At 43.6% G+C, this 17415-nt stretch overlaps 1 protein-coding gene across 10 annotated transcripts in view; it reads right to left on the bottom strand.

Moving 5' to 3' along the window:
* The window catches only part of htr2cl1 (5-hydroxytryptamine (serotonin) receptor 2C, G protein-coupled-like 1), a 125688-nt gene that overhangs the window by 61721 nt on the left and 46552 nt on the right, over positions 1-17415 (bottom strand). For 6 of the 10 annotated variants that reach the window (XM_086197362.1, XM_086197363.1, XM_086197364.1 and 3 more), the window contains one exon: positions 5331-5443. The exons of 1 other annotated variant lie outside the window; for it this stretch is intronic. The gene's annotated coding sequence lies outside the window, so the exon portion shown is untranslated. Of the gene's footprint in view, positions 1-3257; positions 3379-4776; positions 5202-5330; positions 5444-11241; positions 11330-17415 lie in introns of all 10 variants that reach the window. 3 more of the 10 variants (XM_086197365.1, XM_086197369.1, XM_086197367.1) reach the window with 2 other exon arrangements.

The following is a 17415-nucleotide window of genomic DNA, read 5'->3' as shown; positions in this document are numbered from 1 at the left end:
GGAGCCAGGAGGTTTGCCAAGATATGCTCTGTAAACACAATTTACTGCTGATTTCTTCTCCCTGCCAACTATATGTGTATATATACACACACACATATATATATATATATATATATATATATATATATATATACACACACACACACACATATCTATACACACACACACACATCTATACACACACACATACACACACACACACACACATATACACACACACACATACACACACACACACATATATATATATATATATATATATATATATATATATATATATATATATATATATATATATATATATATATGTGTGTGTGTATAGTACATATGATGCAAAGCCAGCACAAAAGTCAAACCTACATAATCTTAAAAGTAGACAAAAGTTGCTGTCTTCCATTCTGAGATTATCATTCTTATGAAAGTACTGCATTGAAGGACTCAGTTCATTCAGATGTCGCTGAATGCAGTGTTTCACCATGCCACAGTAACCCTGAAAAGGTATTTCATTATCTCACATCATGGCCCAATAACGATTTTCATTGAGGTATTTCATTTATTAATTTATTTTTAGAGTATTACACAACATAAAAAGCTGTCAGTCGAGAGTCACACTGCCTTGGCCCTCAAGTCCTGCAAACACGATGCCTTTATAGCCCGTACCAAGGTCGTTGCAGAGCATTCTGGCTCTACAATCGTAAAAAAAGAAGAAGAAGATATTTGCTATCTAATAGCTGGTGTAGTATTCCTCAGACAGCAGCGAGTCATGGCCGGGTCATTATGGTGCCTTACATAAGATGAAAAAGAAACAATTTTATGGAGTCTCAAGTGCTTGAAAGCACAATTAAGCTGAGTGAATGAAGAGGAGTGAAGAGGAGTAAAGTGTTTCTGTGCTAACGGACTGAATCGGCTTCGTGATGGTCGGGTGGAGTTGCTCCGCTAGCGTGAGACTAAAAATAAAGGTAATAAAGACACAAAGAGAGATAGAAAGCTCAAAAAAATGTCCCCTGACAATAAGAAAGTTGCTTTAGCTGTGTTCCGAAACCGACCAGAGAAATTTACAATTGGGAATCTGCCAAAACGGAGCCCCGATCAGATAGTGTGTCAGTGCAGGTTGGAGAATCTGTGCACGTCACCTCAGATGGCGCTCTTGAATGTGACCACATTCTAACGCTGCTGGGAGGAGGTGCGCGCTACTTCCAGTTAGCACACGGCTAACATGAAAATGGGTAAGTTATCTAATTATGCCGCATTTTATAAACTCTCCAAATACTTTAAGAGGGCTGGGATCAGACTTCAGTCATGTAACGCACCATTTTGCAGGTGTTGTGTGACGCTCAGAACGATCGTTCACCAATTTGACCCTGAAAACAGCAGAGTAGGCTACGGTCGCGATGGCTACATTTGCTCAGCCCTGTGCTAACTTGAATGCAGCTAAATAATTTAATCTTGCAGGTTTTATAGACTTCCCAAATGCAGCTGGATCACATCTCAGTAGCCAAACAATTTAGCAGTGTTACGTGTCTGAACAATTCATCAACCCATTTTAAAACGGAAACAGCAGATTAGGCTACGAGCAGCACAGCTACTTTGCCCTCTCCTAACGTGAACGCGGATGAATAATGGGATTATGTGGCTCTTCTGAACCTCCAAAATGTTATCAGACCAAATGGATCAAATGTCATGGGGACATTTTACTCTCAGAGCCATTTATCCAGGGTTGTACAGGAGTGGAGCCGTGGAGTCGGCTACGATGGCTACATCCCATTAGCGCTCTGCTAGCTTGAATGTGGACAAATAACCTCAATTTAAATTACAGACTTCTCAAATGTTATTAGATCAAATGTTTTTTGTGTTCAGCACCATTGATCCAGTTTCCACAGCTGAGACAGCACTGCCAGGGTCGGCTACAGCAACCATGACAATTCAAATAATGTAAAACGTTATTTTCTACAAAAGGAGACTATAAAGGAGTTCTAAACTAGGTGGGTTATGTTTGTCTCCCTGCATCCAGATGTCAGTCATGCTGCGGAGGCTTTATTGCATCCTGTTCATTTCAAAGATGTATTAAGGCAATGAAAATGCAAGAGTGATGTACCAAGACGGAAAATAGAGAGACGTGCCTCATCTGTCACAAATGACCTCCAGCGAGAGAAATGAGGGCTCCATGAGGGAAGTGGACCAGCCTGCTTTCATGTAGCATGACTGTTGAAAACTGAATCAGGGTTGTTATTTTACTCAGAAATGAGGTTTTGTGTCATGGAAGTAAGGCCTTTTGACCCTGGATTCTAAAAACAGAATTTGGTGAGAATAAAGAAGTTTTGCCCCGTGAGGACGACAAGTGCACAGTTGACACTACGGAAGGAGCCTCACGGTTCCGTTTGGTCCACATGGCCTCACAGATACTGCAGGAACATCACTTCTTTTTTTTTCACAAATTTGGCAAAAACAAAAAAACCTCTTTGTGATGTCAGAACAGAAAGGCACGGGGGGGGGGGGTAGACTTGAGAGCCATGAACAAACTGCATTTATATCACACTGTTTATTTTTTTGCAATGAAGTTGGATTTATAATATAAATCATAACATTATGAATGCAATATTACATTTAATAATCATGTAAAAGCTCAGTTATCACCAGATTCAACACCAAACCGGGGGGGGGGGGGGGTGTTCTGGTGTGTTCTGGACTCTTTTCTGACCTGTAAACAACTCAAAGTTAGCTACGGTTATCTAGAGACCCCAGACTGTCCAGGTCCCATCTGGACTGTCAGCTTTGGTTCGGTTACACGCCACCCAGTTCAGATGTTTTTGTGGTAACAATCTGATGTGTAATCCATCCATTTTCTTCCGCTTATTCCTCTTATGGGTCGTGGGGGGGCTGGAGCCTATCCCAGCGGCTACGGGCGAGAGGCGGGGTTCACCCTGGACAGGTCGCCAGTCCATCGCTGGGCCAACACACAGAGACAGACAACCCCGATGTGTAAGGAGAGTGAAAAAAAACAACAACAAAATCTTTGGGAAATTTTTGTTTGATTGGGATTTTCCAAATTCAGACGGCGCCGCGGCACTTTTAAGTTTGGGCTCAGCGCCTCTTGTCGTTTTAATATTTGTTCTAAAAGATGTGTAATAGCCTCTTTTTCCAAGTTGATGGCGCTTTCAGTACAATAAGTAACTAACTCACGACAATCTCTGCCAGAGCTGCACAATAAACGTGAGATAAATCGCAAAAAGAGTGAAGAGAAGCGGTTGGAAACTCACACCAGGTGTTCTGTGTGTTTGTCCCTTGGGGTTGGTTGACTGCCTCACACACTTTCCTCTATCAGATGGATTCACACTTCGCTACGTTTGAGCCCGACAGACAAACACACACAGCCGGCCCCTTCAGTTAGAGTGGAAGAAAAAGAAAAAAGTAATTAAACTTCAGTTACGACGACAAAAACAAAATTGATGGCGCCTTTAGGATCGGAGATATTGTGAGCCTTAAGTGTGTGATTAGACATGCAAGAGGTGTTTGCGGAGGTTATCTGACCTTCACGCTTGGGTGGCAGAGAAGGAGAGAGGAAGAACGAGGGATGAAAACGGAGGAAGGGGGGTGAAATAGTGGGACACACAGAGCGGGAAGTGGAGAGGAAAAGCTCCTCCAGACCTGAGGGCGAGAGAGACTAATTAACTGGAGAGACATGACCTTTCTCTCCTCTTCCCTGAGAGCCAACATGCATGTGTGTGTGTGTGTGTGTGAGTCAGAGAGTGTGTTTTGAATCAATATAAGAGTAGTCATCAAAGCCAGATGGACCCAGACCATCATGTCTCATCATCGCATGGCAGCTGAAGAGGAAGACTCAAAAAGAGCTGGAGGGGCGGGTCTAGATGAGACTCCTCAGTCCTGATTGGCTGAAGGAGCTCCAGTGCAGTCTGGTGCACCAGCTCAATCTGGTTTGATTTACCGTGAACCAGCATCACAGATATTTCACTGCACGATTATCAGGGCCTGATTAATGCAGAGTAACATGCTTGCCAAAGTGGGACTCGGGGGGGGGGGGGGCGGCCATAACATTTTCACGACTCTTTCAAGACCCTCTGAATATTTTGTGCCGTGTTTATCAAAAAAACTACCAAGAAAAAGAGCAAAGCCTCTACTTCTGTTGAAAAAAGAAAGGTTTCCACAAAGGTCATCATTATCAAGACTTCAAGCAGGTGGTTTCAGCGGAGAAAACTGCATTTTTGGCGAAAAAAGTGATTATCAAGCATAAAATTAATTTAATATTTGCATTCATTTATTTTTTTCTTCACTCCCATATTGGAATTCTACACTGTAAAAAAGTAAATGGTAGTTGGTGTACGACCAGGGCATCCGCCTGCCTCCTCTACCCGACTCAAGTGCTCCTAAGTCTGCCTGGTACAGCAGCACAAGCCCCCTGCAGGACCACGACATCCATCTGCTGCTTCTTCAAGAGCTGCTCTTTCATTTGCTTTTGGACTATTTTGGAGGTTGCACAGCAGCGCCCCCTACCATATGACAGGGGTAACACCAATTGTTTGGTTTTTGGGGCCCATCATTTAGTTTGGGTTCTTGCCCTCGCTGGGTGAAAGTCTGGACTCCCTTGCTCTAGAAAAGGTGGTCTACATAATGTTGTCGACAGGTCAAAGCAGTTGAATGCAAAGAAGAGTTAATAAAGGGAGTGCAAACCTCTGCATGTCACAAGCCTGATCATATTTGGTGCAAAATATAATTCTTTCCTGTGTTCACTAGGTGGCGCTGTGACCATGACACCCTCACCTTGTGAACGCCTTCAGGCCGGGACTCTCATCAAATGTGGGAATTATGGAAAAGATCTGACCGTGTGGCGTCCGTTACTACATTTCCCAGTTCTGAGGACGAGTATGAAAAGGCGAATGTGACGACATCCAAGTCAGTTGAAAGAGAGAGAGAGATAAAAGAGATGAGAGAGATGAGAGAGACGAGAGGGAACCGAGTTACAGAGGGACTCCCTTTAAATAGACCTGATGCAGCAGGAGGGGATTCAAGCATCTGCCGGAGAGGGATAATTAGGAAATCTATGTGTGTGTCTGCAGTTGTCCTAATGTAGGGGTGTGTGTGTGTGTGTGTGTGTGTGTGTGTGTGTGTGTGTGTGTGTGTCCTCAGATGGGAGATTTCCTGTTCAGGGACAGATGGTGCCCTGAGACACTGACTGCTGATGTTCCCTGTTTGAATTGAGAACCAAACATGACCTCAGCACCTCTCCAGAGCGCTAGAGAACTTACAAAAAAAACAAAACCAAAACCAAAACCACCTTTGAGTTCAGTGGAAGACCGAGCGTGTGATGTCATCACCTTTGCCAAACGCCGTGTTGATCGTCATGTGGAAAAAACCCTTGACCAGCTGCCGTAGTCTGCATTCATGTGTGTTGGACCCACTTCGGTCTTGAGACTTGAGCTTTTTTAGTCTGAAACACAAACAAACGGACAAATTCAGACCTCCACTAAAGGTCTTGGGTGATCGTGGTCGTCCTGTAACACGTCGGTCTGAGGCACATTTGAGGACTTGATGTCAAGCCTGCGACAGATCCCGAGCAACCAAGATCTTCGTGGTTCCAGCTTTAAACGTACATTTGGGTCAGAGCAATTACAAAAGCGCTGACAACAGGAGGCTTACTTGGAAGCCACTGTCAGCTACTGGGTTCTTCATGGAGAATCGACAAAGTCACACGAGAAGGAGATCTTTTAGAGACACAGCTTTGTCCGGTTCTGGAAGTTCTCTATCTGGTTCTGGGAGGTTCCCTTTCTGAGCCGTTTACCACTCTGGCAAAACTGTGGAGAAAGTTCCCTGTCACAGAACAAGGAAAACAACGCGCCAGAAAATCTCTTGTCTGCGAAAGTACTTACTTGATACTCTTTATTCTACTTTTCAGTTGGAAAATTTTAATAAATAAAGACAAAATGTCGAGAAGAATTAGAAATTAAGTCGGGATTAAATGTGAAATACCATTTCATCAATGAAGTGACCCCACCTGTTCCTTTGAGACGACTGACAGAGGATGAGCACGAAAACCTGATTCTGATTGACCAATTTCACCAATTTGTCTACGCAAGGCAGTTTGACGGAAACTACAAACGTGAGTGAATTTAGCTTCAATCTTCAAAGATTTTACTGCGGTTCAAAATCCCCCCCCCCCAAACTTTTTCACTTAATTCACAAACAAACGGACAAATTCAGACCTCCAGTAAAGGTCTTGGTCTTTTTAACATTTTCATTTTACCGTCGGCACTTCATCCTTGCACTGGAAGCTGCTTTTTTAAATTCCCATAAAAAGAACTCATTAAACCACTCAGTACATATTTTATTTCCATCTGACAAAATAATTTACGTCTGCATTCCTGAAGACCCATAAAGCTCGAAGGCAGGGAAAAAAGAAAAAAGAATCTTCGCGAATGTAAAGGGTTAAGCATTGACTTTTGCCTTCCTGATCAGGGTTCTGCTCAGAAATATTCCCAGCTGCTGTCAGACACCAGTGGGACCCGTATGCACTGGTCGAGCTTCAGCTGGGTGCATTTCCCCTCTACTCAACATGTACAACTCATTTCCTTTCCCTCAGAAGAAGCCGTACGCACGCAACCAATCTGGTACAGTACGGCGAACCGCTCCAGCGCGCTGATAATCCATCACGGCAAACATGAAACATTCATTTGGTTTTTGTCAAGAGCCGGTTTTATTCATTATCCCTGAGTCCGCATGACTTTTTATGATCGTGCTTATTGTTTCACACCCTGCTAACAGTCAATCATGTAAGAAAGACACTTTGAGAGTCTGAGAGGAAATAACCCGCAAACAAACGTGATAAAATCTTCATCTTCACGTCGCGTGTGAATTCTCAGTCAGGGGGGAACTTCAACGAGGTCTATAGAGTTAATATCTATGCACATGTATACCTCATTTGCAAATCACAGTAATTTTTTAAGACGTCAATAAACAGAGTTGAACATCTGGAGTGTGCCTGTAGAAAATACCCTTTTTGAAATTCACTGGGACCTGTTTAGCGCTCTAATTTAGGCCCTTAAACCGCACACTGTTAACGCCTCAAAGGACATACCAGAGGTAAATCTAAGGCTGTTCCGGAAGTCGATGCATGATTTTAGTCTCATTTGAAAGGCAACACTCTCTTCGTTGGGCAAAAGCTGTTCTAAAAAAAGGTTTCCTCGTGGAAATTTGACCACACAGACATTAAAGGTTTTTGCTCTTGGCTATGTAGGCGTCCAGAGTACAGACCTGTTCCAGACTGACCTGCTTCAGGTTTAGATTTCACCAAACTATCATAGAAAATGAATATTTCACTTTCCCATGGTACATACAAATGTACCAGAAGTGTGCCAAATGCTTGTTTTGGAAACAAATGTGCGTAAACACATTGGGGACAACCCTCATGAGGGCCCTTGCTGTGTAATAGGCGACAATAACCAGAAAAGACAGCAAAACTAGGAAGAGTGAAGAAGCTTCTAGAAATCCTTATGGGTCCAGTGTAAGGCAGAAAACACACCATGGTGCGTGGCAGCGATCGTTGAAGTCATTAGAGCAACTACATTGACCACATTAGTAGCCATGTGTGAAAGTGAGACAGACATCTATTTTTTTTCAAGGTTGGTGCATTGTTTTTATTCCTCATGTGTCGCTGTGGCCCTCCAGGCTTTTACAATAACAGGCACAACAGATGGGCGTTAAAAAAAACCCACCAGCTCTGCCCCACTGATGACACACTTTGTGGCAGCTTCATGTGGTTTTACAATTCTACAATTCTACAATTTCATTTAGCAGACGCTTTTGTCCAAAGCGACGTACAACACAAGCAAGAATTTAGACCTAATTAAGGAAAAGTCCATAGGAAGCGCAAAAGTGCTTCAGTTATGATTTGGTCACAGGTACTGCCATCTAGTGGCAGAAGAAGTGTCGCCCCCCCCACCTTTTTTTTTTTATATAACAGACATACAACATCACACAACACAGTTAGTGCTACATAATCACTAAGTGCTGGGTCTTGGACCCTCTGACTTCTTCTACCCCAAAGAGGAGAAGAGTCAGGTTCAGTGCTTCGGTGCTCTCTGAACAATTGAGTCTTCAATTGTCTCTTAAAAGTAGAAAGGGACTCAGCAGAACGCACAGAGTTGGGTAGTTCGTTCCACCATTTGGGAACGACAGAAGAGAAGAGTCTGGCTAGAGATTTGGAGCAGCGCTGGGCTGGAAGCACCAGGCGTCTTTTAGGTTTTAGGCGTGAGACTCAACTTTGCGGTAAAACCCAAAACCTCTATGCGATAAATAGAGCTCAACAGTGACCACCGTTCCTATTCTCCAAGGAGGAGGTGACTGGCAGCTACAGTGTCGTCACCATCCAAATGAAAGAATTTCCTGAAACTTAAGTAGAGGTTTTGAATGGTTCTGAAGGTGAGCAGTCACTGTTGAGCTCTATGTATCTGCTTGCTAGCATACGGCCAGTGTCATTTCTATGATAAGCAGGCGCTTTCACTTTGGTTACACATGGTCAAATAGAGGAACTGATAATCTGATGGATTATCCAAAGAAACAAAAGCAAATCCAAGCAAACTTTGAAGTGATGCTATACGTGGCAGCAGCTCTCCGTCTGGCTCCGACAAACCATACTGCAGTCTGTCCTCCCCAACCTCCTCGAGCTTTTTCTCTTAGTCAATTGTTGCAGGCAACACTGAAACCAAATAATGGAATTGGGTTGAGATCCCCCAGGGCGGCCACCTTGGACCTGTGCCATTATTACAAAAAAAGCCACCATCACAAGCAGACAATAAGAGAAGGGTCACCACTACGGCAGCGGACGACTGGAGAGAAATATTCTGAATGTAGAAGTTTTCCAAATCGACTTTTTAAACCTTTATCTGTCCAGGGAAACGAATTACTTCACATTCACGCAGCAAATCCGCCTGAGAACAAACTGTTTCCTCAACATATAAATGAGAAATAAAAAGAGCAGGGAGAACCAACGTAGTTAATTAGATCCCCTGTTGACACCAGAGTTAGCAAGGATTTTACTTCTGGGAATAGAACACGCCTCAAACCCATCAAAAAGTTCACTTGAAACTAAACAATAAGACTCCATCGAGCAACACAACAACTCTTTCAAAAGCTTCCGAATTGTTGGAGAATTTCTAAAAAAAAACAAAACAAAACAAAGAAACTTGTGATGTAACAGCTGATCAAACTAAATTTGTTTCACACCTCTGGGAGAAATGCTGTTTATAATATATTGTTTTGTTTAATTATGGCAAGCAGGGTTCAAGTCGCGGTTGAATAAATGCTCCAGAATGATGTAAATATGTTAGAACTTGGCTTTTAGGAGGCGTACTGGTGTTTTTGTGTTTCATAAGGAATTCTGTATTAGTTTGTAGTTCCTGTTTACTAGAAGTTCATTTATACTCAAGTAAAATGTTCTTACAAATATGTTCCGATGAATTTCTGTCTCTTTTAAAAAAAGTGAATTGTTGCTGTTGATAATCAAATCTTTCTGGCATGAATCCCAAAAACAAAACAAAAAAGGAGAGACCGTCAACAGAACTAGAACAAAAAAACTGCCCAAAAAGTTGAGACGTATGCGATTGCTGAAGTTCAAGGAATGTCCTGAAATTGCGTCGCTCACATGCATTGACGGATTGAAACAAAGTGAAACAAGAAGTCATTTAAGTCTGATTCCCGCGTCCTCCTGCAAACACGAAGGACGATAAGGCGATAAATGCTTCATTTAACATGATAACGACTAAATGCGTCTCTGTCAGCCTGCCAGCTGTAACGGCATTTATCAGCGCGGATTCTTAAAAGCTGCCAGATATCAGTAACACCAGTCTACAAGCCAGGACCTGCCATCAGGTACAGGGGATGTCAAAACACAGGCCTCGTCTTGGACTAAACCCTCTCTCTCTAAGGTCTTCTGGGACATTCCATTAGACACAAACAAACATGCATTAATGTGACTGACAGGGAAGAAAAAGACAGACGGAATGGAAGTCGACAGAGTGAAGACTTGTAGAGGAAGAGAGGACGATTGTATACGGGAGGAGGAGGATCGATTTTGAGGGGATTTGCTGCAGCAATGCATGGAAGGAAGGAAGACAGACAGAAGCCAAGAGCTGACAGACTTCAGGAGAGAGTCAGAGGCTGCAATTGTCGAGATTGGGGGGGGGGGGGGGTAAACTCAGAGGAGAAGAGGTACTTCTGCATCCAGAGACAAGGATCTTTGATTGGCACATCCACATCTGTCTATTTCTGGACCAGCAGTAATGGTGTACAAATGGAATACAAATGTCCGAGGCTGAAAATGCAAGATGTGGCAACATTACATTAATAAAAAGTTGGCAGCGAATCTTGAAAAACATCGGCAGTACTTATAATACATGGACCTACTGTGGTTACTTCTTTATCACACCCAACACAGATTGACGGGATGCCCCGCTCAAACAAACCAAACGCTCCCTCGTCGTCACCCTTTCCCATCTCTCATCATCCGTTCTTAAAAGACACTTCGATAAACTGATGCTAAGCCGACAAAGATCTAACACTTGCGCGTCAATAGCGAGACTAGGGGTACGATTCTGATTGCCAAAAGGTGCTGGACGAGCCCCCACCTTGTTGACCAGTGACAAATTACTCAAAAAATGCAGGTTCTAACCCAAAAATCCTTTGAGAATAGTAAATTAAGGCACTGCTACGTCAAATCTGACACAGGTTGGTTGGTGTGAGGGAAGCTGGAGCCATGGACTGACAGGATTGGGCAGGCATCTCAGCACTGTTGGCTCACAGCAAGAAGGTTGTTGGTTTGAATCCACCAGCCGGCTGGGGCTTGTTTGTGTGGAGTTCACATGTTCTCGCTGTGTCTGCCTGGTTTCTGTCTGCCTGTCAGGTTAATCAGAGACCCTTAATTGCAAGTAGGTGGGAGTGGTTTGTGTCTACATGTGGCCCTGCGATGGACTGCAGCCTGTCCAGGGTGACCCTGCATCTTACCAGCTGGGATCGGCTCCAGCCCACCGTGACCCTGACACAGGACAAGCAGTTGACGGTGGCTGGATGAGGCGGTGGCCAACTTCCTCCAATTCTGAGGTCGTCATGCACCGACGTGCAAAGTAATTTTGGGTTCTGCAGGAATTATGGCAGACATCACTGCAAGACTGCCGGGAAATACAAAACTACAAGTCTCCCAAATGACATCGGAAGATGCAATGGAGTCGTCAGCACCTTGAAGTGGGAGCGTTGCTTCACTTCACCCCAGCTTCCTCTGCAACTACCACCAACATCAGGGGCTCCATGGAGGAGGACTCACTCCCTACGTAGACCGGAGGAAGCAAATAAAACATAACTTTGTAGTTTTAGTGAATTACACACAACTGAACACAACTGTCATTCCATGTCTGCTGGTGGAGCTTCTCCTTATACACATGAATATGCAATTGATCCCATTTCCAAGCATAAGGATAACACGCACAAACACCCTTATTTGGAATCAGTATTTACATCCCTGTTAGCCTAAAACCTTAAATGTCGAAAATGAAAACTGCAACTTCTTTCATTTCAACGAGTCTTTCCCGAGCTTCCTGATGTCTTCAATACTTGCTCCTCGTTTAAGTTTCCCTAAGATATTAAAATATTCTTGGCACATCAATTAATCATTGTTGAGCCACAAATGCTGTGTCATGATTGAAGTGGCTTCAAAGAAATTGTGACGAAGCAAAACCCCTTTGGTTTTATAGCCACATAAATATGAATCACTTGAGCGAATCTACACAGAGGGTTTCATTAGCGACCCAGCTTGGCCTCATTGCAACTTCCCGTGCCGCTAAAAGGAATGTATTGGTGCCGTTTAAAGGTTCTGGTGACCTCATCACTCTGCTCACTGCTGAGCGGCTTTGAAACCTCAGTATCTTATGTCACAAACATACACTTCAAATGGTAGGATAAGCTGGGCTTCCATACTCAGTGCTAACAGAACCCTATGACAAGTTCATCCCAAAACGTTAGCTGGAGGCTGCGTGGGTTGGACTCCTCTCATGGTAAGTTGGGAAATTAGCATTACTTGACGCTATCTCATTACAAATAAAATTACAGGAATGATAAAATAAAACTGAGCGCTAATGTGCAAAGATCTGAAACGTTTTTTTAATTGGTTAGAATGCTAAGCTACAGTGCTATGTGGCTAAGATTTGCTTGTCATACATGTTTGACTGGTGTGTGAAGCTAGCTACTGCTATCTAATATGTAAAGTGGACACAACTTAGTATGCTACATGTTCTAAGTATGCTAAATGCTATATGTATATTTGTATTATGTGGCCATTTTTGTCAACACTTGTGGTTCAAATACCATGTTTGTGCTGTACATAACCAACAAGATTTACTAAAAAAATAATTACCTTCTTTGTGGAGTTGTTTCATGACTGTGTTTACCGGGTTGGATACATAGCATCAGCTAGTGAGGCTAACAAAACAAGATCTAATGTGAAAAAAGACAAACTCGTACAAAGTACAAGATTTCTGACTGATTCATTTCCTAATTGAATGTTTAAAAAACTGCACACAGCCTTGAAAAACAGTTTTATGCCCGTGGAAGTCTTTGCTATTGAAAAGCTGACAGCGCATGAGACCTGGCTAACATCAGGCTTAGGCATTGGCTGACTTGAATGGGCTTTAAATGACTTAATCTTCTGAAATGTTTTCAAATGTCTGAATTCAGACAAAAAAAAAAAAGACAAATGATAAAACAAATAATTTTGAAGTTTTTATAAAATTAAAAGAATGGTATATAGAACTGAATACTGCGATGGAGCTCTACATAAAGCGGGACCTCCACGTATGGCACAAGAGCAGGCTAATTTCTGGTTTAGCACTTGGCTAACGTGAAACTCTCGTTTAAATGCCTCACTCTTGTGGCTGTTTATTTTTTTAGTATTCAGACCAAATATATGAAAAGATACTTCAACCAAAGTAATTACTTGAGGGATGTGGTGATGAAAACAAAACACAAGATCAAACATTTCACCGCTTCATTCACAATTTAAATCCGCCGGAAAAAGTAGAGCACGTCAAGATGATTGAATGGTTTTGGCCACCATGTCAAATGACTGAGGAACTCTTCTTATTTGACACAACGAATCAGTGCATTATAGGTCGCTTGCTTCTGTATTTAAGCAATACAACACACACATTTGAATCTGCAGGACTTCACACACACACACACACACACACACACACACACACACACACACACACACACACCCTTGTTGTGCTCGACTGCGACAGACACATTCTGTTTATTATTCCTCTCGATCTCATTGCCTCCTCCATGTTCTCGTTGTCATCGTCTCCTCCCTCGATCTCTACAGTTCCTCTGCTCTGTCTCTGCTTTCCATTATTTCTCCATTAAAATCCAGGATGACCCGTGTAATTGCCTCCACTGACTGACTCCTAATGAAAAAAACACTGCATTAAGGACAGAGGCGCCTTATGTACAAGTGTGTGTGTGTGTGTGTGTGTGTGTGTGTGTGTGTGTGTGTCTGTGTGTGCGCGCAAGTGTGAGCGCGATTGTGCATGTTAAGCTGCTGGGCCTTGACCATAGCAGATAATATTCTGTCAGACTTGCCAGTTACACCCTTTTAAACCAGCATCTGTGTGCGACGGTGTATGTGTGTGAGACAGTGTGTGTGTTTGTGTGTGACAACCTACTTGAGCCTTGACCATGGATGATAATATTCTCTCACAGCCTCTTCTCTCACCTTTTTAACCCGCCTGAATGTATTATCCTGGTCCTGTGTGTGTGTGTGTGTGTTTAAGTGTGAGTGAGAGCGTGCGTGTGAGTGTGTGTGACTCAAATTGCATTCATAAACATGCATGAGTCCAAGTCCAAACAGCCCACATGAGTCAGTCGATGACAGCGGAGAGGGCATTCAAGCATGTGCCCGTGGGTGTGTGTGTGTGTGTGCGTGTGTGTGACAGAGTGAGAGTGCGCTTGAGAGAGAGAGAAAATGAAAGAGTGAGGGATTGAAGAAGTACAAACGAACAGATTTTAAATGCAGAATGAGAGACATTTGTTAAACCGACAGGCCGGCCTCAGTGCTAATAGATGAAGATTCATGTATTGACTCAATGGCTCAAATGCAGGCACACAAACACACGCATGTTAATTCTTGATGATAATCCGTCCGTCTGATTTCCTACAGCCCGAAGGTAAATATGTGGTGTAAAAGGGTGAGGTGGGGTTGCGGTACAAACGTCAAATCATGACCACGTAACCGTGAACCAGGAGAGACATCGGGATATTTGTCGCCATGGATTCAGCAACAAAACCCAGTGGTGTTTAGTAAGATGTCGGCGCGTCCGCAGCCAGTTTCCTGCCGACAAAACCTAGCGTGTTGTCGTTTCTGGTGACATGAACAGACCGTTTTTGTAGCGAGATGTCGGGACATTCTTGGCCCTTTTTTTTCAGCGAGATGTTGATACCACTTTTTCGAGGGCGTGTTTCTGGCGTCAGAAAAACAACACAATGTGGACAGTATTTATGACAATGAGCTAAGCAGTGCAGATTCAGTTGTTTGAATGAGTTATGAATTATGGGGCACAGAACAAGCGTTCGGGGTTTGTTGCGCTCTTCACGCGAAGGAGTGATGGGCAAAGATGTCAGGTCTGCAGCCAACCACTACACCTTGATGGCCGACCTGGATGTACTCTTCAAAATGTGCAGCCTGAGCAACTTAGAGGAACCCTGCCTTCCTGTTCAAGCTGTCAGAATCAGGATGTTTTACTTGCGCTGTGGGGATGTGCTGCGGCACTCTTACATTGCTTTGGGCCGATCCGAACCCTTGAATGGCGCGCAGGTGTGTGCGACCGAGAGAAGACTTGAAGCAATCAATGTTGCAGAGAAAAAGCAATCGGAGCACAGCAGAGCTCTCCACCCAGCAAACACGCACTTGTTCCATTTGAAGGGGACGGCTCTGCTCGGAGAACGTCGGGCGTTCTGAGCTGCAAAAAAGGAGTCAAGAACAGCGCGTCTTGTTCTTTAGCGCTTGACAATAACCTGCATGACAACGTGCCATTCAAGTTCTTCAAAATGGAATTTCAAAAATGATTCTGCTAATGTTTACACGACGTGAGCTTCCAACTCGTCTCTTCGGGAGAAAAGTGGGTATAAACTCAGATGAGGAAGAGGAGGATGAGGAGGGTGAAACTTCTATGTGTTAGCAGTAAATAAAGACGAAGGAGTATTGGAGCGAAAAGAGCAGCCGTCCAATTAAAACTTTGAGATACTTGTGGGGGAAACTATGGACACATCAATGCACAATAGGACATAATAAAAAGGAACAGAGGGGCTGGGTTACAGAACAACAGCAAATGAAAGTCGCAGGGAAAAAGATTTTAAAAGAGAGGTCATACAGGAAATAAAGATACAAATTTTGAAAAATTGAAAGAAACACGCAGGTTTAGTGATCAAGGTGGTAGTTTCCAGGCAACTAGATCATATCTCTGCTCTATCTTTCCAGTCCCAGTACAGCAACATTAATTCAAGGAAATGTGGAATAAAATACCCCTCTTCTGGGTTTTTTGGGGACGGATAGTTTGCTCTCACATTTTTCATGCATTCCTCTTCTTTCATACCTATCGGTCCGTCATCTGCAAATCATTTTATTATTCGCATGCCGCTTTCACTTGACAGCTCTAAATCTCAGCACTCCTTCCTCGTCATCCTCCCCCTTTTTGATTTCTGCCTCTTCACTGCCATTAATCTCCCCGTCTTTCTATCTTCCTCTGGTCCGCCCTCGCTTTGTTTCCTCTTCCACTCCATCTTCCTTCACTTCACCCTAAAAATTACCCTGACGTTTCTTCATCTGCTTGTCCTTTCTGTTTATCTCTGCATCTTCTGTGTCCCTGCGTGGGGCCGGATAAGAATTCATAACAGCAAATAATCCACGTAAGTCATTCATTGTTTATGTCAAAGAAAGTGTGAAATGGGCTTTACGAGCCGATTCATCCCGTCTTCTATTATCACCTCAGCAACAATCACAGTCTACCTTTCAATGTGACCTCCACAGCGAGTTTTACCTCCGCCAAGCAGGTGAAGGTTTTGGTCCGTAGGGATTATGCAAAACTACAGGACCAATTTTAGGGTAAGTTTAGAGGAGGACCAGACCAGGGAAATACTGCATGTGTTCCCATGGAACTGGGGAGGATCGAGTCAGAACAGAACTGGAACGACCAACAGCTACCTGGAGTGAAAATTGACACCAAAGTTGCCCCAACGTTCAGACGACCCAGTTGCGTTCCACATTTCGTAGAACGTCTTCATCGAGCTACAGCTGGGACATGTTTTGTTCCATCTTTCAAACACCACCAGAGTCACTTCAGAACGTTTTATGTGATGTGGTGATTTTGGAATTCAGTTTAACGTGCTGCCGTTTGCCAGCAGGTTTAATCACAAACTATCTGACTATTTTCACTAAATTTGCTGGAGGGGTGTGCCATGAGCCAATGAAGAACCCACCATCGTAAGGGCCAGATGAGTCATACCGCCACCTGGTGGTGTCAGTAAGTTAAATGTTTTTTTTTACTCTGATATTCTCCTCCTAGTGGGTCGACCAGATCCATCTCTGATGCGGCCAGAAACACCTCAACAACCTAATGATGCGTCACCGTGAAGACTTTTCCTGAAACAGCGTTTATCGTATTTCCCCACATCAACTCCACTCTGCCAACAGCGTCACACTCTTTTACCAAGCTACAAGTCTCTGATGGCAGTCCAGGCATGTAGAGATATAAAAGCTGAGTCACAGTGCCACCTAGTGGTTACAGGAAGTAACCCTGATGGAACAATCATGCAATGTCACCGTGGTGATGCGATATGGAGCAACAATCTTTTGGAAATGAGTGTATTCTAGCACCACTTAGTGGACGAAGGAAATTCCATTTTCGCCAAAGTACTTCATTAGTCTGCTACTTCATCCAAAATCTAAATACTACCAGGTTTGGCCTCCCTCCCCCTCTATGGAACAACCACACAGTGGAGGGACCAGGACCAGCTCACCTGGTGATGTCATGAGTTACAAAATCCAGAGTGTGACAGGCGATGCCGTTTGTATGTCTGACTCACTCAATGTGCAGCTTTGACGCAGCCTCTGTCAAAAAAAAAAAAAAAAAATAGACTGGACACATATTTTTAGAAGAGCAGAGCAGGGAGAGAAGCTTCTGCTGGGATCAAAATAATTGTCAAGTGTAGCCGCGATCGGGTCCAGTGGCTACATCTCCGCCGTAGCGTGACTCAGGCGGACTGAGTGGGATCAAGCTGAAACCACTTTCTCTCCTCTCACAAATATCATGCCTATCAGAACTCCATCTTGCCTGAAGGGCTGACAATCAAATCAAAACATGT

Source organism: Aulostomus chinensis, chromosome 24, assembly GCF_037954235.1.
Source record: "Aulostomus chinensis isolate RoL2024-O1b breed Wild chromosome 24, RoL_Achi_v1.0, whole genome shotgun sequence".
Taxonomy (NCBI): Eukaryota; Metazoa; Chordata; class Actinopteri; order Syngnathiformes; family Aulostomidae; genus Aulostomus; species Aulostomus chinensis.
The sequence above is the reverse complement of the archived record's forward strand: the minus strand, read 5'-3'. Positions and strand labels throughout refer to the sequence as shown.